General features: G+C 40.0%; 1 long non-coding RNA gene and 1 pseudogene across 2 annotated transcripts in view; both read left to right on the top strand.

Annotated features, from left to right (window-relative positions):
• LOC110347128 (uncharacterized) overlaps window positions 1-25938 on the top strand; it is a 122988-nt gene that overhangs the window by 88730 nt on the left and 8320 nt on the right. The gene's annotated exons all lie outside the window — the stretch shown is intronic.
• LOC147824385 (U4 spliceosomal RNA) lies at window positions 22370-22435 on the top strand (annotated as a pseudogene).

The raw sequence follows: 25938 nt of genomic DNA, 5'->3' as shown, positions 1-25938 counted from the left end.
ACCCTTCCTATTACCCTCTTATCCCTTGCCCCCTGAATAGTGACACTGTCTTCTCATATTGGCCAGGTTGCTATAGGGAGGCAGGTCTCTGATTAATCAGCTGGAGGGAGATGTTTTCTGAGACAGTCACAGAGGGTTTGTGTGTAGAACAGGGAGACATGAACACATGGGGCCCAGTGAGAAGATAGTTACTCTTTGGGTTATGCAGCATGAACCTTGAGAAAAGGGCATACCCCAGTTTCTTGGATTTGGATAGATGGTGGGAGCAGAAGTATATGAATGTCTTAAATTTTACCATGCAAACAACATTCCCGCTTTATTTGGATTATTTTTTGTAATTTTTTTTGCAGTGTTGGGGATTGAACCCAGAACCTCACATATGCTAAACATATGCTCTACAACTGAGTACAAGCCAGCCCATTCCAGCTTTATAAGTGACCCCAGCCATAATCAAGGTTGCATTTGGGGGTTCCCAAGATTAACCTCAGGTTCAGTGATTTACTGGGAATTCACAGAGCTTGGCAAAGCTAGTATTCTCATGGTTGTGGTATATTACAATGACAGAATACAGATTAAAGTTAGTCACGGGGAAAGGTCCATAGGGCAGAGTCCTGGAGAGAACAGGAGTGAGCTTCCTGATGTCCTCTCCCAAGGGAATCTATGAACTGTACTTGATTCTTCCAGCAATGATGTGTGACAGTATGTATGGCGTATTGTCAATAGGGGAAGCTTACTTGCATCTTAGTGTCTATGGTTTTTACTAGGATTGGTTACATAGGCATGGAATGCTCAAGTGACTGACCTTAGCCTTTTTGTCTTTAAACCTCCCCTTCCCGGTCAAACTGTTACCATATAGTTTAAGGCCATAAATCACTCTGTTAGCATAAACTAGCTGATGTGGCTAAGGTCTCAGATGAACAAAGACAGTCATAACAGGCAGGATGTTCCAAGGGCTTAGAAGTTCCAAGAGACAGGCAGCAAAGGACCAAATCTTTCTGAGGAATGTGCAGGGTCTGTACAATTAGAACTTGCTGAGTTAATCCATTGCTACACAATGGTAGAAATAAGGAAGTGAACAAGATTGGTTTGGCACATGGCTTGATATTTTAAAATGTGTATATGCCTCTCTTTTTTTTTTACTGGGCTGAAATCTTACTGGCATGCTATATTTGGCAGGATATAGAAGTAGTGTTAAGAAGAAGATGCATTGAATTAGGAAGAGGGAATATAGGTGTGTTATGAGGAAGAGAAGTTTATTTTGACACAGTTTTGGAGGTTTTAGTCCATGGTCAGTTGGCCTGTTGCTTTCGGGGCTGTGGGGAGAAAGCACGTTATGACGGAGAGCATATAGTAGAAGAAGTTGCTCACTTCATAGCAGCTGAGAGGCAAAAGAGAGAGGAAGAGGATGAGGCCAGGGTGCTCTTCAAGGGCAATATTCCCTACAAGGGCATGTCCCTAATAACTTAACTTCCTTCCATCAGACCTCTGCCTCCTAATGGTCCCACCACTTCCCAATAGCACCATGGGCTGGGGAACATGCCTTAGCACATGGGCCTTTGGGGACTCTTAGCAGTGGGTCATATTGGAGTTCTGTCTCAACTGACTATGGAGTCCTCAGCCTCCTTGCTTCCAGTTTCATCCTATCATATGAGATTTAATGATATTGATATTTAATCTAGAGAAACTGAAAGAGTAAATAAGGACTAAAATGAATGATGTATATGTTCAAATGGGAAGGGAAACAAGGGTGGGGGAAGGAAGGGAAAAGGAAAAAAGAAGGGAAAAAATGGAAACAAAGCTTTCATAAATAGGAAAGGGAAGAAAGGTTGAAAGAAGAATCAAGATATATCATGTACAGGTACAAATTCCCTATGATGAATGAGATCATTATGTATATCAAAAATGAACCAATTAAATTAGCTAAAAAAATGAAAAAACCCATTGAATCTACCTCCTGTACCACCCACCCAAATTGAGATCAAATTAAATAACAAATGTGAAATCAATTTTAAAAATTAAACACACTACACAATTGAGATAATTGTGATTAAAATAGTGTTTGCTATACAATAAACTTTTAGGGGAAGAAATATCACATGATTCCTGGTCAGGAACATTGGTTGAGTGCTGTGGTAATTTTATCTTGTCTTTTTCGTTTTGGTACTGGGGATCTAACTCAGGACCTTGTGCTTGCCAGGCAGGCACTGTGCCACTGAGCTACATCCCCAACCCTATCTTGTCTTCTTAGATGCAGTGTTATCCTCATTCTTTAATGATTAATTTGAAAACTTCAAAGATTATTTATTTATTTAATTCACTAAGTTTATTGGTACATTTTAAGTATACAATATGATGATATTTATCATTGGGAATTTGTACCTTTATGTGATATATTTTGGTTCTTCTTTTTTTCCCCATTTCCCTGCCCTCCCTTCCACCCCTCCACCCATCCCTATTTACAAAGATTTTGTTTCTGTTTTTTCCTTTTGTCATATTTATTTCTTTCCCTTCCTCTACTCCTCCCACTTCCCCTTCCCCTTTGGGCCTTATCTTCCTATTTCACATTATCTGTTCTACATTTTGATCCTTATTTACACTTTCAGTTTCTCACACCAGAGAAACTATTCAGTATTTACAAGTTTTTCCTATTTATTTCACTTAAGAGTATGGCCTCAAAGTGTATCCATTTAGCTATAAATGTCTCTAGTTTATCATTCTTTATGGCTGAGTAGTACTCCATTTTATAAAAAAGCCACATCTTCTTTACCCAGTCACCAGTTGATGGTGGGTTGTTTCCAAGTTTTAGCTATTACAAACTGTGCTGCTATAAACATGGGTGCACATATATCACTGTGGTATGATTCTTCAAAGATTATTTAAAATGTTGTTAAAGTCTCTAATGGTTGGAGACTGCCTCAGTCCATTTTCTCTTGCTATTACAGATTACCTGAGACTTCATAATTTATAAACAAAAGAGAAATCTGGCTCATTGGTCTTGTGGCTGGGAAGTCCAATATTGGCAGCAGCATTATTTGGCTTCTGGTGAGGGCATCATATTGTTTCAATCATGGCAGAAAAGTGGAAGGCCAAGTGGGCATGTGTGGAAGAAGGAGAATATGAGGGGCGGACTTGCTTCAAAGCAACTGGCTCTCTATTCTAGTCCCTAAAACAAGAACTCACACACAGGGCCTGTTAATGCTGTTAATCATATGAATTAGCCATATGACAAGCTTCCTTATCTGGAGGCCAACTGAACTTACATTGGTTCCAACTATCCCCTTTTAAAATTGCCATGGCATGCCAGCTATTCTTCACACAGGGGACTAATGTCTAGAATATGTAGAGAAATAAAACAAATTAGATCTCCCAAATAAAAGACCCAATCAAAAAATGGGCAAGAGAAATGGACAGGCACTTCACAGAGAAAACTACAGCACTGACTATCTGTAGGCAATGGGTTCTACACAACACTGGATCGACATTCATTCTTAGGGTGATCAGGAAGTTCTTCTACATAACTGAATGCAGTAATTCCTGCTTTATTTTAACCTGTTTTCTTTTTTTTGCTTTTTATTTTATTCTTTGACTTTTTATTTTTTAATTTTATTGGTACAATTAAAATACACATAATGATCACATTCATTAAAGGGAGTTTGTACCTGTACATGGTAGGTATATCTTGATTCCTCTTTTTCTCCCAATCCCCCTCCTCTTTTCAACCACCCCCTTGTTTAAAAAAGCTTTGGTTCTATTTTTTTCCTTCTTTTCTCTTTTCTCTTCCTTTCCCCTTCTCCCTCCTTCAGAGTTTCCATTTGTGTTTGAACAGTTTCTTCCTATTTCATATTATCTATTATATATTTTCGTCCTTATTTACCCTTTCAGTTTCTCATACCAGAGAGAATGCAATATTTACATATGTGTGTCCTATTCATTTCACTTAAGAGTATAGCTTCAAGATGAATCCATTTAATTTAGCTCAGTGGTTCCACCGCCTGCCTCACAAGCTCAAGGACCCGAGTTCAATCCCTGGTACCAAAAAAAAAAAAAAAAGATGAATCCATTTAGTTGTGTCTTGAGTTTATCTTTCTTTATGGCTGAGTTGTATTAAAAAAACACATCTTTTTAATCCATTCATCAGTTGGTGGGCATTTGGATTGTTTCCAAGATTTACCTATTACAAATTTTGTCATTACAAACATGAATGTGCATATATCATTATGGTATGATGCTTTTAATTCTTTTGGGAAAATACCCAGCCGGGGGAATAGCTGGGTCAAATGGGACCTCTAATCCTAATTTTTTGAGGAATCTCCACACTGATTTCCACAGTGGTTGCACAAGTCTGGACTCCTACCAACAGTGGAGAAGGGTTCCTTTCTCCACACAGCCTCGCCAGTATTTGCTGTTGGTTGGTTTGATGATAATAGCCATTCTTTTTTTTTTCCATTAAGTTTATTGGTATGTTTTAGGTATACAATACAGTTACATTCATCATTAGGATCTTGTACCTTTACATGATGTATCTTGGTTCTTATTTTTTCCCCTTCCCCTGCCCTTCCTTCACCCCCTCCACCTTTCCCTATTTGCAAAGATTTTGTTTCCACCTTTTTTCTTTTCTCATATATTTTCCCCTTCTTTCCTTTCCCCTACCCCTCCCATTTCCCCTACTCCTTTAGACCTTTTCTTCCTATTACACAATATCAATTATACATTTTTAAAATTATAATATCAAGATCTAGAACACATTACCACAGATTTTATAGAATTTAAAAGGATACAGAAAACATATTTCAAAAATATTTTTTTGAAATAAATTTGACTACTTCTAAGAAGTAACTTGGAAGACAAATTAATGAAACTAACTCTGGAGGAAATATAAAATTTGAATAGCACCTATTAAAGAAAGTATATTCCTAGCTTGAAAACCTACCTATATGACAACAACAGGCTCATATACATTTTAACTGATAAATTATATCAAACATTTAAAGCAGAAAAAATAAGGAACACTTTTCCCCTCATTTTAGGAAATCAACATTGTGCTAATCCTAAAACTGGATAAAGATAATAGAAGAAAAAAGTATGAACATAGATAGAAATTTGTTTAACAAAACAAACTATTAGAAGTCAGATCTGGCAGTATGTAGAAAGTGGTTTTATTATAAGGATGGCAGTGTTGGTTCAGCATTGGAAGATCCACCCCCAAAAGTCATCATTTAAACAGAGGAAAGGAAAAAGTCATATGATCCTGTCAGTAGTTGCAGAAAAAGCACTGGACTAAATTCTGCAGCTGTTCATGGTAAAAGCTATGAGGAGACTAGAAGTAGAACAGAACCTTCTCAACAGATCAAAGACATGTACTCCATACTTCCAGCAAGAATGCCTTGTATGAATGGAGAAGATACAATGCTTTCTCCCTAAGGTGGAGAACAAGGGCAGATATGCTTACTCTTCATGTGTCCATTAAACTTTGAAACATAGGCCCAAACCAAAATAGTCTGGCAATAAAATGACACAATTAGGATAGGATTGGCAAGGTAGAAGCAAAATCTTTATTCGTAGATGAAATGATCATCTACAGAGAAAATACTAAGAAATCTCTAGGAGCCCCTAGAACTTGTATTTGAATTTAGCAGGATTAGAAAACACAAGGTATATATAAAAATTCAGGTCTATGTATACTTGTTATAAATGAAGAATTGGATATTGAAATTTAAAAGTTATGTAGGAGTACAAAGGACCTAGAAAAGTAAAACAGAAAAAAAACCAGTGTTGGAAGACATTTAGTATCTAATTTTTAGACTTCCTCTAAAGCTACAGTAATCAAGGCCTGTTGGTATAAGGAAATACATATAGATCATTGGAATAAAACAGAGAATCTAGAAATAGAACTACACATATATGGTCCACTGAGTTTTTTTTTTGTTTTTGGTACCGGGGATCAAACTCGGGTCCTTGTGCTTGTGAGGCAGGAGGCAGAACCACTGAGCTAAATCCCTGGCCCTATGGTCCACTGAGTTTTGAAAGTTTATTTAACATTAACATTTTATAGAATATAAACTCAATTCGAGAGCCGAGGAAAAGATAGTGTCTTCAGCAAATGGCACTAGAACACCTGGTATCCGTATATAAAAAATTAACCTCAACCCTTTATTTCCATACATAAAAATAACTTGAAAGGATCTATGAACCTAAATATGAAAGACTAAAACTCTAAAACTTTAAGAAGAAATTATAAGGAAAAATATTTATGAATTTAAGGTAGGCAAGAATTTCCTAGGATATAAAAAACCATGATGTATAAAAGAAAAAAATTGATAAATGAGATTCCATCAAAATTTAGAACTTTAAATGACATCGTTAAGAAAATGAAAAGTAGTCCTTAAACAGACTATATTTATAATGCGTATAACCTATGACAAGAATATATAAAGAACTCTTACAGCTCATTAATAGACAACCCAATGAAAAAGTAGACCCAAGAAGATGATAAATAGCCAGTACAGCACAAGGAAAGGTGTGCAACACTAGAATCAGAAAAATACTAATCAGTACAATAACAAGATTGAATTATACACTCATTAGGGAGATGAAGTTAAAAGTTTTGAAAGAACAAATGTCAGCTTAGGTGTGAACCAGTTAGAACTTTCTAATACTGCTAATGTGAATGTAAAATGACAAAACCATTTTGGAAAATAATATAGAAATTTCTTGTATGACTGTTAAGAACCAACAGTCCTGTTCTTAAGTTTTTACTTGAGAGGAATGAAAACACATGTTCACAATAGATTTGTACATACAAGTTGAGTATCCCTTATCTGAAATTCTTGGGACCAGAGTGTTTCAGATTTTCATTTGAAGTCCACTTGATCTGCAAAGACGATAGCTACTCCTGCTTTTTTGGGGGATTCCTGTCACATGGAGTATTGTTTTCCACCCTTTAACTTTCGGACTATGAGTTTCTTTTTGAATTAAATGTGTTTCTTGTATGCAGCATATTGTTGGATCTTGCTTCTTGACCCATTCTGCCAGTCTATTTCTTTTGATTGGTGAGTTGAGACCATTAACATTGATGGTTATAACTCATGCATATTGATTTATCATTGTCATGACTTTTTCTGTTTGTTGGATTCTCACCCTTTGCGTTTAATTTCTTGTCATGCCTGATGGATTCATTCTGCTGGGCTTCCTGGGTTTGTGATCCTCATTGTCTTTTCCTAGGATATTGTCTAAAATTTTTTGGAGTGCCAGTTTGGTATTCATGAAGTTCCTAAGGTGCTCTTTGTCATGAAAGTATCTTATTTCTCCATCAATTTTGAAAGATAGTTTTGCAGGGTACATCAATCTGGGTTGGAGGCTGTTTTCCTTTAGGGCTTGAAATACATCACTCCAAGCTCTTCTTGCCTTGAGGGTTTGCATTGAGAAGTCTGCTGTGATTCTGATGGGCTTTCCTTTGTATGTGATTTGTTTCTTTTCTCTCACTGCTTATAGAATTTTGTTCTTCTGTTGGGTTCCTGGAATTTTAACTATTATATGGCTATGTGTAGATTTTTTTTTTGATCACAGCTACTTGGAGTCCTGTATGCCTCACTTATCTGTATGTCAAGTTCTTTTCCCCTGCTTGGGAAGTTTTCTGTCATCACTTCTGTGAACAGTTTTTTTTATGTCATCTCCACTCTCTCCTGTTTCTTCTTTGACTCCAGTCAGTCTTATGTTATTTTTCTTTGCACCATCTAGTAGCTGCTGGATTGATTTCTCGTGGTCCCTTACAATTTTAAAGCAAGTTTTCTTTTCCTGATCACTAATTGCAATCTTATCTTCTATATCTGAAATTCTGTCCTCACATTGGCTCATTCTGCTGTGTAGACTTTCAGTGGAGTTTTTAATGTCCTGGAAATGTGTTTGCATCTGTTTTATGGATTCCATTTGTTTCCTATCTTGGGATTCCATCATGTTCCTCAGCTCCTCTATTTTTTTATCTGTGTCCTCTCTAGATTTGTTAATCATGTCTTGCACTATGGGCACGATCTCTGTTGTTATCTGAGTAATTATTTCTGATTTCATTTTTTCCAGATCCTCTTTTGTTGCCAGTTCAGGGAGCCCAGGTGGTTGAGTGTCAGAGTGTTCCATCTTGTTTCCCTTTGGGGTTGCTTTAGGTGATCTGGAAGTCTGGTTTTGAAACTTGTTTACATGTCTTCTCATTGTGTGTGGGGGTTGCTGCTGGCACCCACGTGGCTCACCTCCTCTGTGCTTGTGGAGGGGATGGTGGTGGTAGTAGTATGCTGGCCCGGAAGCCTCCTCTTGTGGGCTGGGAGTGGCTCACCTCCTCTGTGCTCTGCAAATAGCCATTCTTTCTGCAGCAAGATGAAATCTCAGCATTGTTTTAATTTGCATCTCTCAGAGGACCAGTGATGTTGAGCATTTTTTTGTTTGTTTGCTGTTTTTACTCCTTCATCTGAGAAGTGTCTATTCATTTCAGATGCCCATTTTTGGCTTGGGTTTTTAAATATGGGGGGCCCGATTTTTTTCATTTCTTTGTATGTTCTAGACTTTAGTCCTTTATCTGAGGGACTACTAGCTAAAATCTTTTCCTACTCTGTGGGTTGTCTCTTCACTCTGTTGGTGATTTCTTTTGAGATGCAAAAACTTTTTAATAGGATGAGATCCCAGTTGTTGATTCTTTGCACTATTTCCCATGCAGTTTGGGTTTTGTTCATGAAGTCACTACCTACCACTATGTCCTCAAGAGTTCTACTTATTCTCTCTTCCAGCAGATTCAGTGTTTCTGTTTTAATATATAGATCTTGGATCCATTTGGATTTTAGTTTAGTGCATGGTGAGAGACATGGGTCTAGTTTTAGTCTTCGGCATGTAGAAAGCCAATTTTTCCAGCACCACTTAGTAAAGAGGCTATCTTTCTTCCAGTGAACATGTTTGGCCCTTTTGTCAAAGATGAGGTGGCTGAGTTTGTTTGGTGTTGTTTTGGCCTCTTCTAGTCTATTCTATTGATTCTCAGGTCTGTGTTTTTGCCAGTACCATGCTGTTTTTATCACATAATTTCAAATCAGGGATTGTGATGCCCCCTGCCTTGCCTTTGTTGCCCAGAATTGTTTTTGCTCTCCAGGTCTCTTCTGGTTCCAAATGAATTTTAAGAATGTTTTCTCTAGTTCTGTGAGGTATGCTAGTGGTAATTTGATTGGGGTTGCATTAAATCTATATACCAATTTTAGGAGTATGGCCATTTTCACTATGTTGGTTCTTCCTACCTAAGAGCAGGGGATATCTTTCTATCTTGTTATACTCTCTTCAATCTCCTTTTTCAGAGTACTGTAATTTTCTATGTATAGGTCTTTAACTTCCTTCATTAGATTGATTTCTAGATATTTCCTTTTTTTTGATGCTATTGTGAAAGGTGTTTCCCTAATTTCTTTTTCAGTGAGTTTGTTATTTGTGTATAGGAATGCTACTGATTTTTGAGTGTTGACTTTGTATCTGGCTATGCTACTGAATTTGATTATTAAATCTAGAGGTTTTTAGTGTAGTTTTTGGAATTAGCCTGTTTTATTTTGTCAACTTTCTTTAGTGTTATGCTTTAGATCTAAAATGCCCCCCAAAAGTCTTATTTGTTCAGAGTTGGGGCTTTTGGAAGATGATTGGATCACTGTGGTGCCATGTTCACCAGTGGATTTATCCATTGATGAATTCATAGCTGAATGTCCTCGGTCTGGCTGAGGAGGTAGGTCACTCTTTCCTGACCTTGAAGGGCATATTTTTGTCTCCAGCTCGTTCCTGCTCTCTCTGCTTCCTGGCTGCATGAGTTGAGCAGCTTTCTTTGCCATGCCCTGCCACTGTACCATTTTTGCCTTGGAGTTAACCAACTATGAAAAGAACCCTCTGAAACTGTGAGCCAGAATAAACCTCTCCTTTAAGTTGTGGGTGTTGGGTATTTTATTCCAGTGATGGGAAAGTGACTAATACACTTAAATTTATTTTTGCTATTCCAAGTGTAGTTATTCTTTTCCTGGAAATGCTTTTTATCAGTATTTTCTCAGATATCTTTGTACTGGGACTTTTTATTTTTTATTTTATTTTATTTTTTAGTACCAGGGATTGAACTTCAGTCCTTGTGCTTGCGCAGCAGGCGGCAAAACCATTGAGCTATAAATCCCTGACCCTGGGACTTTTTATTGCTATGATTTCCTGACTCTGCAAAGAATATGTTAACTTATTTCCTGAATTGGCACTGTCTTCCTGATACACTGCATCTATTTCTCTTTTCTTTTTTATTTCTTTTCCTTCTCTCTCTCTTTCTCTGGAGATTGAACCCAGAGTCTTTGCACTGAGGTATATTTCCAGCCTTTAAAAATTTTTTGAGTCAGGGTTTCACTAAATCACTAAGTTGCCCAGGCAGAGCTTGAATTTGTGATTCTCCTACCTCAGCCACCCAGGATGCTGGGATTATATCTTCTTTTCTACTTAGAGAAAAAAAATCATATTTAAATTATTTTTCTAAATGTTCCTCTCTTCTGGTCTCTTGGTGGCCTAACTTGAATTTGTCTTCCTGATCAATGTATGTGACATTTGTTTCCATGTAAAACATTGCCCAAGGCAGCATCAAGCCATTCCAGGGAAGCCATTCTATATCTTTTCTGTAAAGCAATGTTTGTCCCCACTTTGTAAATAGAAATCTAAGACAAAGAGAGGTACCTGATTGATTCTGATTCATTCAGTGGTTTGACACCTGCGCAGAATTGATCAGACAGAGGAAGCTGGCTGCTTCAGGCAAACTGAATGCTATGGGCAGGATGTTTGTCCCGTCCCCGACTCAATTTGTACGTTGAATCCCTAATTTCCAAGGTGATAATATTTGGAGAGGAGGCTTTGAGAAATAATTAGATCATGACAATGGAGCCCTCTGATGGGATTAGTGCCTTCATAAGAGCAGAGATCTTGCATGAGAGATTTTTCCATCATGTGAGGCCACAAGAAAATGACCATCTGCAATCCAGAAAAAGCTAGCTCCCTTGCCAGGAACTAAACCAGCAGGTACCTTGATCTTGGACTTCCTGAACCACGAGAAATAAATCCATTTGTTGTCTAAGCCACCCAGTCTATGGCTAACACAGTGGACTTGACAAATTCTGTCTTTAGACAGTCTAACCTCATTGCTTCAAGGCGTCTTACAGCCAACCTCTTGCTGGCTTTCATTTTTCCTTTTGATGAAATATGCTCTTGGAAAGGACCCGATCTACTTTTGCCATGTATTTCAGAGCAGGTACTACCCCTCTCTGAATAGTGTTTCAATATTCATTTGTATTTATAATTGAAAAGTCTATCCCTGCAAAGGAAAAGCAGACATTAATAAGCTTACAGGGCAGCTCAGGAAAGGAATGGTCTAGGTTTTCCCCAGGTCTCCTCAAATGCTGTCATATCACTGCTGTTTATTCTGCTTCTATGTACATTTTCTCATACACATGGTGTATGAAGCTGTATAGTCAGACTCAGATTGCAAACCTAAACATGCCCAGAGTTTGCTGGAAGACCTTGAGTGGGTTACTCTGAGCCTCAGTATCCTCATCTGTAGTCTGGCAACAGCAATCCCTATTTACAGGATTGAATGTAAGTAAGTGTGATATTTCAAGACCAGTATGATGCCCAGATCACAGTGTCTATAAATTTCCTTTCCTCCCTGCTTCTAAGTCAAAACCCACAAGTGTGGTCGTTGAAGTTTCTATCTCTAGTCCTCATCCTGAGGCATGAGACAAAGGAAAGCGATCTCACTGCAATTTGTAATGAGTCAGTGTGCCACAAGAAATCTTGAGTATGCTGCTTATAGTGAGTTGAATTGTGTCCTCACAAAAGACATTTCCCACTCCTGACCCCTGGTGTTTGTGAATGTTACTTTACGTGGAAACAGGGTTTTTGTAGAGGTAATTAAATTGGTATTATCCTGGATTTAGGGTGGGCCCCAAATCCAAAGAAGGGTGTGCCCTTGTGATAGAAAGGAGAGGGACATTTGAGACAGAGACACAAAAAAGAACACAAAAGATGGAAGCAAAGACTAGAGTGACGCTGCTCTCAGGCCAAGGAATGTTTTGAAATACCAGAATCTGCACGAGGCAAGGAAGGATTCTTCTCTTTTGTTTTTTGGTACCAGGGATCGAACTCAGGACCTTGCGCTTGCAAGGCAGGCAGCAGAACCACTGAGCTAAATCCCCGGCCCAGGAAGGATTCTTCTTAAGAAACTTTAAAGGGAGCATGACTCTGCTAACAGCTCGATTTTGGACTTCTGACCTCCAGAATTATGAGTGCATAACTGTCTGTTTTTTTAAGCCACCAAATTTGTGGTAATTTGTGCCTACTTTGGCAGCACATATACAAATTTGTGGTAATTTTTTAGGGTAGCCACAGGAAAGTAATACACTGAAGTAAGAACAGTTATTCATGCATTGGCACATCCAGAGAGACCAACATGCATGTTTGCTAGTACATTCCCACCCGGTGTATAGAGAGGCAGGAACCCTCCCAGTAGCCATCTGGTCTCTTCCTGACTTCAGCCAGAACTGGCACCGACACATATATGATTCCATCCTCTGCTTAGGTTGCACATGATGGGGTTACCAACTGTAATGCCTTCCGTAGGGGACATCTGTGTACCCCCTCACACTCTGGCAGAACAAATGCATGGCCCCATAAATGTTCTCCCAGAAAGGTCTGCCCCAAAGCACAATGGCAAGTGTGGTAACAGCGTTTCCCTAGGAACACGAATCACTGGTTACCATGGTGCCAAACAACAGCTGACAACATCCTTCTTCGACTAATAGATTTTGTGAAATTGCTTTTGATGAAATAGAATCAACATTAGTTCCCATTTAATGCATTGTGTCTATCAATTGAAATGGAAAGAAAAAAGCTACTGCCAGCTTTTATTTTTAATATACATTGAGATGTAGATAGATAGAGATAGAGATGTAGATATTTAGATAGATAGAGAGATGTAGATATTTAGGGTTTCCCTTCCAGCACTCACAGATATAAATGGAAAGGAGAAGTTGCAATGCTGTGTATATGTATCTGAGGGAAGATGAATAAAAACTAAGCCCTGCTGGCTTATGGATAGATCTGCATCTTTGCCTGCAGGGCTGTACATGTGTGTGTGCCACAGGGAATCCAAGGTGCCTGCTTTTCATGGCCTCCCACAGACAGTGGCTTACCTTCCCCCTCACCACTGGAGTACAGTCAGTTGAAACACCCAGCATCTAAAGTGCTAAAATGTACAGTGGGCCTAAGTAGCAGTGATTTATGCCTGTGAAGCCCCACAGCTGAAACCAACAAAGAAAGAGCTGGAGGGCCGGGGATTTAGCTCAGTGGTTCCACCGCCTGCCTTGCAAGCACAAGGTCCTGAGTTTGATCCCTGGTACCAAAAAAAAAAAAAAAAAAAAAAAAAAAAAAAAAGAGCTGCTGTCACTGTCATAGTGGCTCACTGCTACTCACTGAAAGCATAGCCACAGAGGCAAGGAACATTTGTGGCCTCCTGCTTGCTGGAAGGCACTTTTGTGCATCAGCACTGAGGTTTCTTTGGAGGAAGAGGGAGTAAAATCTTTGGAATTGGACAGTGAATCCAACCTCCTCTTCTCATAGAGCTACGGGGCCTACTTTCCAGAATGAGTCCATCTGACATTTAGATAACACTGGATTTGGTCCATCAATCTCAAAAGAACTCACCTGCAGGGCTTCTGTCTAAATGCAGGGAAAATGAGCAGAATCCCCAGCTTGTGTTCTCACACAGGACTCTGAGCTATACTCATCCTAGACATGTTCCTGTACAGTGCCTTTTAATTCACAAGTGGTAACAAGCTGGAAATACATAGGTTATATAATTTTCCATCTTTAATGAATCCTTGGCTGTGTTCTCAAAATCTCATTGAAGACAAATGTTTGGACAAGATTGAGGAAGTGGAATTCAGGCTTATCTTTGAATTTTGAATTAGGTGGAATCAAGGAAATCTGAATGTCCTTGGAGTTTTAATGTTATCCATAAAATATATATATGTGTGTGTGTGTGTGTGTCTGCCTTCTCTTATGTGCTCACATGGCCTCTTCTTTATGAGTGTGGTGGTAGTAGTGTGTGTGTGTAGAGTGTGGAGAGAATGAAAGCTCTCTGGTGTCTTTTTTTTTTTTTTGGTACCTGGGATCAAACTCAGGTCCTTGTGCTTGTGAAGCAGGCAGCGTAACCACTGAGCTAAATCCCTGGCCCTCTGGTGTCCTTTTTTTAAAGAACACTAAATCTTCAATCAGATCCCCCCCCATGACGTCATTTAATCTTAATTACCTCCTTGTAAGCCCTATCTCCAGTGACCTCTGAGGGCTAGGGCTTTAATATGAATTTAAGGGGTACACAATGGAGTACAGAGCAGGGTGGAAGCTCCAGGGAATAGATCTTCCAGGGAAACAAAAGCTCATTAGGCTGCTCCAGTTCCATTATATGCTATAGGGAAGGTCTCTTCCCCTCCTGTATTTTTTTTTCAGTGCTGGGAATCAAACTCAGGATCTTGTGCTTGTCAGGTAGAAGCAGCACCACTGAGCTACATCCCCGGCCCTGACCTGTATTTTTTTTTTTGAGTCAAGGTTTCATGATGTAGTCCAATCTGATCTTGAATTCACCATCCTCCTGCCTCAGCCTCCTGACTGCTGGCCTCTCCTGTCTTCTTATTAGTTAGACAGAACTAGGGAAGGAAGGAAGGAAGGAGAGGGTAGGAGCTGGTAAGAATGTGGGGTCCCAACCACAGTCTCCTTAGGGAAGGACAGAATGAAAGGCAGTGCTTTCTCTTGGTCATGTAAGCAGTTATTAACATTTGTTCTGACCAGCAAAACTTCTGACACATGGCTATTGAATAATTTACCATCAAAGTTAAATGAAAAGTCAAGTGACTGTGTAATTACTAAATTAGGCATAGAAATACAATCCTTATTTTTTTTATCCCTGAAGAAATATTCTGTCATTTGATTTAAAGGCCAAAGGCTGTTCACTCTGTCACTGAGAATTTTAAAACTTGTATGAAATCATCAAAGTGTTGAATGTATGACATAAAGAACAGCTGGAGTAATTTAAATCTCTGCCAGACCCATCTTAATGAGGTAAAATGAGATATAAAAAATTATAGCAGCAAAGACTCCTGTGGAGGGAATCACACTCAGTGCTGTGAGCTCACAGAGCAGACCCCAGTTTTCATCTTTCTTATGCCTTAATGGAAATCAGGCAGTGGCCAAAGGGGACACAAAGAAATGTTCCTCTGTTGTTCTGACTGTGTAGATCTCATGAGCAAAATGGCACACGGGTCAGTATTTCTTGGAGCCTTGACTAGCACACCTCCTTTCTTGTATGTTAAGAGAAACAATCTTCAGACTTGGTAGAAAGCCCTGGGTTTACTCACAAAAGTCAGAAGCTAGTGAATATTAACACCCTCATCTTACCTTAATCCTGATTTGTCAACTTGATCCTTGCCAAGTTAATCCAAAAGGAAAGCACTTAGAATTCTGACCTCCCATTGTTGGATAAGTAAAAAGCTCTCCATAAAAGCTTTACAAATATTTGTAAATCTACCACCAGGACACAGATCTGGTATGTATCTCCAGATGATCCTCTTCTCTTTGTGTGTATGTGTGTGTGTGTGTGTGTGCTCACACACAAACAAGTATCCCTCAGCATCCATGAGGGATTCATTTGACTCTGGGCCAATATCAAAATCTGCAGATGCTCAAGTTCCTTATATAAAATGGCATAGCATTTGCATACAACCTATGTACACCATCTCATATGTTTTTGTTTAGAGGTAGGATGTCTGTTTGTTGCCCAGGCTTGTCTGGAATTTCTGGGCTCAAGTGATCCTCATGTTTCAGCCTCCTGAGGCACTGGGACCACAGGTGTATGCCACTGCACTCAGATCCTTTCATATACTTTAAATCATCTCTGGATTACTTATAATACTCAATAAAATGGAGCAGTTGTTATATTGTATTGTTTAGAGGATATGACAAGAAAATGTACATGTTTAGAGCACATGCTATTTTTCAGAATGTTTTCAATCTGCAGTGGTTTGAGTCAGCAGATATGGAACTGTGGATAGAGAGAGGTGACTGTATGAGTATATAGAAACTACTTGCTGTGATGGCCAGAAAGAAGAAAAGAGAAACAATTCACTAGTTCATATTCCATTGTGGTAAAATTCAGGTTGCAGGGCCCAGAGTGTATCAGTGGTACAGCCCTTGCCTAGCATGTGTGAGGCCTTGAGTTCAATCTCCAGAGCTAGAAAAATAAATAAAACCTCAAAACCCCACAAGGGTGGAAAGTAGGCTCAATCCTGTTGAATGCAGTTGGCCCAACCTTGGGAAGGGCTGCCCTCATGAGTGTCAGGGTCTCTGCCTGCATATTCACAGGATAAATTTATCTTTGCTCCTCTAATCCAAAGTAGGGTGCTAAAATGCTCTTCCATACTTAGATCACTACCTGGAGGGTGCATTGTGCTTTGATTTCCCATTTTGGTGATGGGAAATTTGAAGCCATGCATGTTTGTGAAAGGCACAGAGCAACTGGTGATGGAATTTTCTCTCTTCAAAGCCTTTTTTACTGGCTTCCTGTTGTGTTAGTTTAACAAATCCTATCCTTTTAGGGTGTATGTTGGCAATGCACTGGTCAGTTCACAATGCTGTTCTGAATGATGTCACTGACTGGGCAGACATGTTACGTTATTAAAATATTTTGTAGTCTCCTCAATGAGATTTATACTCCTAGAAAGCAGAGATAATAGCATGCAAGCATATAAGGCAGTGTGTTTGGTTTACTCAGTGCCTACTTATTACCAAAAGAGTTTAAAGAAGTTTACATTAATAATCAGAATAATGATCATAAAACTGAGGAGAAATATTTGGGCAGAGAAGTCTCTGGGAAGTATTTCAAAGTAATGATAGATTAAAAGCCTCTCTCTCTCTCCTATTTTGATTTTCTGTTTTAATTACTTTTCTCATTGAGACAAAATATTCAACACTCAAAGTTAAAGGAGGAAAGGTTTATTTGGCTTACAGTTTGTAGAGGTTTCAGTTCCTACTGGCCCCAAGGCATGGTGGCATGACAGAGGGGCACTGCAGAGGAGAAACAGTTCATGGCAGGCAGAAGGCAGAAGTTAGCAAGGCAGCAGGCTACAAGTGACAAGTGACGACCCTCTTTCTGTCCCTTATATCTTATCCAGCCTACCCACTTTTAGGTTGGATAGTACTTATACCCAGGGTGGGACACCCTTAATCCTACCCAGATCTATGCCAAACCAATCAGTGAACTAATTTAGTAAGCACATGCCCTTGATCCCAGCATCACACACTCCAGATCCAGCCACCTCTGAAAAGCCCCACCTATGACTGCATAAGGCTTTGGGAGGACATCTAGACACAAATCATAACATTTGCATTAAGTTTTCCCAATTCTTTTTTCTTCTGTCTCATCTATCTGGTTTAAGGCAAATTGAGCCAGGTTTTTGAAACCTGAAACCAAAAAACATCCTCATAGATACATCCTTCAATTTTCAAGGCAATCCATTAGGTATGGACTATTATTACCCCCAATTTACAGATGAATAATTTGAGGAAAGTGTTGAAAATTTGTCGAAAGTCACATAAATAGTGAAGGCGGGATGTTTATTAAGACAGTCTGAATCCAGTGGTTGCATGGTCAACCATAATAATATATACTGGATTTAGCTCAGTTGTTCTGCCACCTGCTTTGTAAGCTCAGGGTTCTGAGTTCAATCCCCAGTACCAAAAAAAAAAAAGAAAAAAGAAAAAAGAAAATATATACTGGTATATGTAAAGTCAGATTTTAAGGCAGCTCTATTGATTCATACCCTAATGATCTACTATGTTATTTGTAATTAAAGTGATGATTATAATAATGAAAATAACAAATAATTATTATGGCCAACATTTTAAAGCTTTTATAGTATGCCAGTATTAGTTTAAATATTTAAAAAAATCAACTATTAAATTTGTACAAAAACCTTATGAAGTATTCATTACTGTTACCCACATTTTAGAAATGTCCATTTCTATTACTATTTATAAAATAAGGAACAGATAATTTATTTTTTAAAAATTTGATTAAGATCTAATTCATTTAACATAAAATGTACTCATTAAACTATTCAATTTAGTGCTTTTTAGTATGTCTATTATGTTGCACAGCCATCACCACCATCTAATTTTAGAACATTTTCATCACTCCAAAGAAAAACCTTGTATCCATTAGCAGTCACTTTCCATTGCCTCTTTCCTCCAGGGCCTGGCAACCACTAATCTAATTTCTGTCTCTATGCATTTACCTACTCTGGACATTTCATATAAATGGAATCATACAATATGTGACCTTTTATATCTTGCTATTTTCACGTAGAACAGAGAAAAACAGCTACCATTTATTGGTTGCTATGACTACCATGTCCTGAGGCCTGTTACCAGGAGCTTTGTGTGCATTATCTTTAATCTTCCCAATAACCTTGTGGCAGAAGAGAAATATCATCTTCATTTTAATGAGGCGACTGACACACAGAGTTGTTCAGTAACTTGCATATCTTGCAACAGCTCATAAGTAGTGGAGTTAATTGCAAACCCAGGTCTGTCTGTCAAAATCCCACACCTTTGGCCCTCTGTCCCTTGGCCTCCAGGTTTCATGGAAGTGGGCTAGTGATGTGCTATGGAGACCAGGGCAGAGGGGTTGAGTTGGCCTGCCTGTGGTGAGAAGTGTGGCCCCAAGCAACTTGGACTTGGTGCCTTGTAATGGTGAGTGCCAGGGATCCTGCCTCAAGCCTGACCTCAGCAAATTTGTCTGCCGAAGTCCTGCTTGTTTACTTCTCTCTGGAGCTCCCCAGAGGCCCCAGCTGCACTCAGATTAGTCACATAGACTGAAAAGCTTATCTGGTGGAATTTCTATATTTCTTCATTTGGCTTTGGGTTATACACTTTCGGTTTCTCACACCAGAGAAACAGTGCGATTTTTAAACATGGAATCATGTCAACACAAGTCAAGATTCCTATAAAGGGAAGGAAAACAATCATGTGATTTCTTCCAACATTCCCTCAAAATCTGCAGCTTGGTTACATTTTCTTCTGGGGTTCCTTGGGTGGCACCAGCTCCCCTTCTCTTGGTGGGCCCCCAAGGCAGACATCTCATATTTGCTTTCACAAGAGGCTTGCTCAGTGGTCTGGTGAACAAGGAGCCATTTATGCTGTTGACCTTCATTGACACTTTCAACAAAGAGCTCTTCAAGGTGTGGCCTGTGAGATCTTGGAGAAGGTACTTTAAAAAGAAAGCATTGTACCTGATTGATAAAGTTGAGGTTTGTACTATGTGGTAGTGATAATAATTCTTTGATAGGATTGGAAAAATTCATATAAAAGAGAAAATATATGACTTCTAGAATGTTAGAGCTAGAAGTGACCTTCAAGACTGAGAATTCAGCCCTAATTTTTTTGAGACAAATACATTTACCAATTCCAAGGAGGGAGTGTGGCAGAGGAGTGTATGTGGTATCAGAATGCCAAGGAGACAGTCTGCAGGAGTTATGATGCTCTGGCTCATTTGCCTGGTGAAACCTTGTCTCCAGTGATGAATTTCAGTGACATACAACATGCCACAATGCCTTACTGATGATGACTGGTACTCACTTTATCAGCCTCTCTTGGCCCTTGGTGCTGTTATGTGAGTCACTGATTCTTTTGGGTGAAAATATGCACTCTGTAGGGTGGACCTTAGTCACTACTAAAAACAATTATGTTGACATTTATGATAATGATGATAACAACAACAATGATATCACCTCAAGAAACACAGAGAGTGGTGGCAAAGATTTGTGCTTCAATGATTTGCAAGGATACCTTGACATACTAGACTCCCAGCTCCATAACTCCTCAAAGCCACCCATCTGATATGTCCCCTTCTTCCTCTGAAGGACCACAAAGGCAGTCAAATGAGGGTAGAGGAGAGAGTGAAGGATCACAGAGCTGAACCAAAATATTCACTGTGATAATTAGTTCTCTCCACGGACCAGCCCAAACGCTCTTCTATTTACAGAATGCAAAAAAAGCAGACATTCATACTAACACTATGGACCACAAAGAATTAAGGGGTGTTTTCCGTGCTCTGGATAAGATGGCAGAGAAGTGAATACTTCTTTTCTAGAAATAATGCCTTTCAAAATGGTTTGTTTCAATGGTTTGGAAAATGTAGGTCTAAATAGCTAATTTTTTCAGATCACTGAACTGACTTGCTGTTATTGCAGCTAGAGGCCTCTGAGAGTCACTGTTGAGTTCTCGGAGGAACTGAGAAGCTGGCAGAAAAGGTCTGGAGGGAAACAGCTGTCTTTTCGGTGTTGGAGACATATGTCTCAGGCTCCTCTTTTTTAACTTTTTATTTTGAAATAATTTTAGACTTACACAAAGACTATAAAGTAGTACAGTCACTGTATATCCTTCACCCAGCTTCCCTTTATTTTATATAACTACAGAATATTTATCAAATGTAAGGCATTAATCTTGATGACAATAATATTTACTAAACTATAAAATTTATTTAGATTTCAGCTTTCTGCATTGCATTGGTCATTGTTAGTCATGTCATGTTGCCTTAGTCTCCTGTGATCTATGACAATTTTTTAGCCTTTAGTTGATCCCTCATGACCTTGATACTTTTTAAGACTAGTGGTCAGGTCATTTAGGAGAATGTCCCTTAATTTAGGTTTGTCTGATGGTTTGTTATGATTAGAAAGAAATAGAAAATTCTCATATTAGATTAGCATACACTGAAATTAAAGGGCCAAATTTAAGAAAGGGAGAAGTTACCTTTATTTGGCCTCATGATCCTACCTTAATGTCTTTTATCCCCCTCTCCAGTTCACTCTCTACCTTCAGTAGCCAGGCTTTATAAGCACTTGCTTTATCTACAACCCAATGATATGGGCTTGAGGCACTGCAGAAGGAAGGTCATTTCACCTCTCCCTCTGTCCCTCCCAACAGGTGTTCTTAAACTCTAGGAAGGAATCATATCTCCTACATTGAATTTCAGGGAAGCCATATGGTGCTCCTTTTAAAAATTTTAGAGCCAAGTCCCTGGAGAAAGTTTTAAGAGAACAATGGGGATGAAAGCTAAACTAGAGTAGGTATGAGATAGTAGGACATGAGAATGTGGTGAAAAATGTTTCAAGAAAGTATACCATGGAGAGAGAAGATGGCTGCCCGCGGGGTGACAGCAAGGGTGAGTGTCTCTGAATTGGTACTGGAGAAAAGCAGATACCCTGAGGTGGAAGTGAAAGAGTCTGATACAGGAGGATAAATGAAAAGAAAATTCAGCTGGACTAAAATCTAGTGTTTAGTGGGTATGTGAGGGGAAACTGGATCATTCCTTTATCACAGTACCTCACTCGCTGTCGCGAGCAGGTACCGTGGGTAAAGAGGACTCGGACTCGGATGGCAATTCACACACTTATCTTATATTATCCTAATTCATTTCAATACAATTACCACACAATATTAAGTCTGCCAATTACCACGTCCCTGTACCTGTACTGCGCAAGTCCTTATGGGAGCGCGACGTTTCCTCCCGCAGGGTCAGAGAGTCCGATCCGTAGACGAAGGGCGTCGAGTCAGCGCTAGGCTATCCGTCTCTCCGCTTTCCTCGTCCTCTGGTCTCGTCTGGTCGGCGGCGATGCTCCTCCCAGCGGGATCAGGTGTGCAGATGTCTCGGTCGGTAGTCAGATCATCAGACTGACTGGTCGACTGGTCGGTGGGACGGATCGTCGACTTGCTTGGGGTCTTCAGCTCCTTTTATACTATTCTAGCTGGGTGTTCGTGGTATTGGTTCAGACTTATCACACTGTCCAGCTTGGGGGCACACTCTGCCCAATTCGGGGTACGCCCTGTCCAGTTCGGGGTACGCCCTTATCAGTTCTATACCGCTTAAGGTTCTGTTTTCATTACTTTCATATCCTATGGTTACATATCACTCTTATGATTGTATTATACTTAGGTTACAGCACTCTTAAAGTCACAGCACACTTTAGGGTTACAGCACACTTAGGGTTATACAATTCCATCTTATTCCAAGGTGTTCTCCATACTCCCCCACTCCAGACCCAGTGCGCGTGACTTCTTGAGAGCAAGTCAGACTGAGGGAGGGAGCCAGCCCTTCAGTGATGGCCTGGGTAATTGAATAGACTCATAATCACTTTATCCTCCCCACCATGTAAAGTGAAGTGAGAAATACCCAACCCAGGGATTTAGAGAACCTGAAAGTAGAATGGGGCAGAACAAATGGCCACACACCTATGTGAGCTTTGCGCAGTGGCAGTATCGTAGCCAATGAGGTTTATCCAAGGCACGATTATTGCTAACTGTATCCACCTATGTAACAATAGTGCTGCAATGCCAGTGACAAGTGGGATGCACCTACATCTTATAAAAAAATAGTGTGTCAGGGGCAGTGGGCTGTGGGACTATGGAGACAGAGAAGGCTTGCCAGTCACCCATTCCTCCCATATACAACAGAAATTCTGTATGTTGAACATTCAGCACCCTACCCACAACTGTTGGCATATTCCCACTGGGGGCCCTCAGCACCTCCTAGCTGGAGACTGCAGAGGGCAGGGAAACCAGGTCTGTGACAAATACTTAGAGCAGAGTCCAGTAGGAGAGATCTATGAGAGAAGAGTCACTGATGCCCAGGTCAGAGGGTAACTTGGCAGAGCCAGAGCAGAGTGGGTGTTCTATTGCTTTTCTGAAAACTTGACAGGCCTGAGATGGTGTGAGGTATCGATCACTGCCCCACCCTGACAAAGGGGGACTCTCAGTTTAGCCTTGGAATGGCGCTAGGTTCTGCAGGTGGGGCTGAGACAAATATTTGCAGGCAGAGATGGTGAATGGTACCTGGCCTGATGGCTTTTGGGCCATATATTAGGCAAGGAAAGCCTGTGGAGGAAAGACACAGAGATGACTGCAATATTTACCCCCTAAATTAATTAAGGCAATTGGATACATGGAGACCTGCAAGGGGCCATGCTCAGAGCACAGCTTACAACCAGGACATATGTTTAGAGGGAGCAAGGGCCCTCAAGCTTTGGGACGGCAATTGTCTGACCCACAGTGGGAAACTGCTTGGCTGCTTGAAATCAGACTGTGGCACCAGTGTAGAGGTAGCTGTGTGGAAAGTCTGGGTTAATGCTATAATTCCTATGTGAAGTGATAGGGTCCAACCTAATTAAATTGAATAGGTTGAAGTGGTAAACAATACCTCAGGAAAAATAAAGCCAAGAACACATCACTGGAAAACAGAACCTAACTAAAGAGTTCTTCATATCAACAAACTCTCTTCACGCTATTTGACCTAAACACTCTGTGTGGGACTGTGTGATTCAAAAGTTAATTACTCCCCTAGATTCTGTTGTAAATTTGATGGTTGGAGTGTGTTTGCCTCGGGACAATGGACAGTCAGTAATAGGGCGAGGTTACTCAGCCATCTGTTTGCCCTAAATCCAAATGTCCCGGGGCCCAGTATCTATAGGACAATCTGTAAACAGGGTGGTCGTAACTGTCAGTCAGGATGTCTGCTGAACATCAGCATGTGACAATGAGCCACTAACCTTTGTTCTTTTTTTTCTGTGAATCCACATGTTAACCCCCACCCTTAACCCCCTATAAAACAACCTCGGACTCTGAGCCAGGTGCCTCTCTGAGCTATTTTGCTTTGGGAGTGCCATCTGGCCAGACTAATAAAGGTCTGTTTCCCAACATGGCCGGTGTGTTCCTTCCCGGGTGTGCTCCACTCCAGCTCCTTGGAGCGTTTGGTAAGGCCTTTGGTCTTACATTCTGGAGGCACCGCTGGGATCCCCAGGTGTGCTCCACTTCAGCTCCTCGGAGCGTTTGGTAAGGCCCTCAGTCTTACATCTGCACAAAAAAGAATGAATAAACAATGCAACAGATGCTCACCAAGACTCAATTCTCCCAAAGCAGACCCAAGGGGTACCAGTGGAGAGGAAAGCAAACACCAGACAGTCAAGCTATAAGAAATAATTAAAAAGGAAGTAACAAACTCAGTGAGTTCAAAGATGACATAACCCAAAAGATAGTGGAACTGATATAGGGCACCAAGTAACCCAAGTAATGGAAATATTATAACTCCCAACATGCTAGATATCTGAAACATGAATTTGTGTTCTCTAAAATCGAAGAATGAATTCTAGGAATAATGGAGGTTAAGAGTAGGAAAAATTTGGGCCAGGAATTTAGCTCAGTGGTTCTGGCGCCTGCCTCGCAAGCACAAGGTCCTGAGTTCGATTGAGAGAAAGACAGCTTCTGTCTAATAGAGACAGAAGGGGGATTGGAAAGTGGGTTGCCCACCCACCTTGCTTTTCAAAAGTGTTTTATGGGGCAAAGCCATGAGGTAAGGCAGGTATAAAGTGGGACAAAAGTATACAACCCAATGAAAAAATCACAAGATAGGCATGAGGTGGGACAAAACCATGATCAACCAATAAGATTACAAGTGTAGTTGCCCAGGTAATATTGATTAAATGGAGATCAAATGGGGAAGCTAGTCACCTAGCAAGCATACATGGATTTCCAGGAAGGATTGGGCTAGCTAGGAATGGTTTGGTCCCCAATTAAGGTGATTGAGATCTATTTAGAATATCAATCAGTGCTATTCATCCCTAGGGGAGTAGGTGGGCGTAGTAGTTTCTCTCTTTTTATAATGTTAACCTTCAGTGAATGTGCCTCAATTGTTTATGCTGAGGGCCCGGCCTTGTCTAACTGCCTTATAATTTCTAGCTAACAAGCTGTCTACAATAGAACTATCACACAAACTGACCAATGCAGTAATGGAAAAAACATTAAAAAAATTGGTAGAGCTGAACACATAGTTCAAAACACGAATGACAAATTTAACAAAAAGGTAGACTCCACAAAAAGGTGCCAGATATCCCAGAGATAAAGAATTCTGTAGAATTTATAAACAACAGAAATGACCAAGGTGAAGACAGTGTCAGAAATCAAATACAAAAGGAAATACATGGTGACTTACTCAGAGAAACCTAAAAAAGAGAGCAAGAAAAATTTATCCAACAGGTATTGGATGATGCTAAGAAGACTATCCTGAGGGTAATTTGGAATTAGAGAGAAATTGGAGGACAGCACACATGGAATAAAAAAATCTGTTTACAGGAATTATAGCAGAAAAATTTCCAAGTATGAAGAAAGAACTCAACATATAGGTAAGTGAGGATTACAGAATACCAAATAACTACATTAATAAAAGGGGCTCCCCATTGATAGAGTTCTGTATCAGACAAAATGGCCCCCATTTCCTGAACTGGTTCCCGCTTATGGAAATGAGCCACTTCGGAAAAGTGAAACATACCCCCTCTGGAGAAGCAAAACCTAACTTGTTGCTCAACCCTGCTACCCACGTGATCCTCCCCTTCCAATCACCTGGTGTCCCGTTGCTCAACTCTCATGATACTCTCCCCACTGCACCGCCCTGTATAAACCTCATCCCCAGTTAGTATTGCCCTCTCTCACCATTGTTCGAGGCAGCCTGGCAGCTCCTTCCCTGATAAAGCCCTGCCTCGGGTGCTCCTATTTCGGCTTGTTTTCTTTCACCCATGATACATAGTCAAAATCCCAGATGTCCAACAAAAACACGGGATCTTACAAATTGTCAGAGAAAAGCAAAAAATCACTTATAAAGGGAAACCCATCAGGATTACAACAGACTTCTCAGCACAAACATTAAAGATGAAGAGAGCTTGGAGTGAAATGTGTCAAATCCTAAAAGAAAAAAAAACTTCCAAAGGATCCAACATGGCTGAATAGAGGAGTCACTTCTGAGAGACTAAATGAAGATCA

The sequence above is a fragment of the Heterocephalus glaber genome, unplaced genomic scaffold, assembly GCF_053883595.1.
Source record: "Heterocephalus glaber isolate CG9 unplaced genomic scaffold, H.glaber_assembly_v1.0 deba00001546, whole genome shotgun sequence".
NCBI lineage: Eukaryota > Metazoa > Chordata > Mammalia > Rodentia > Bathyergidae > Heterocephalus > Heterocephalus glaber.
The sequence above is the reverse complement of the archived record's forward strand: the minus strand, read 5'-3'. Positions and strand labels throughout refer to the sequence as shown.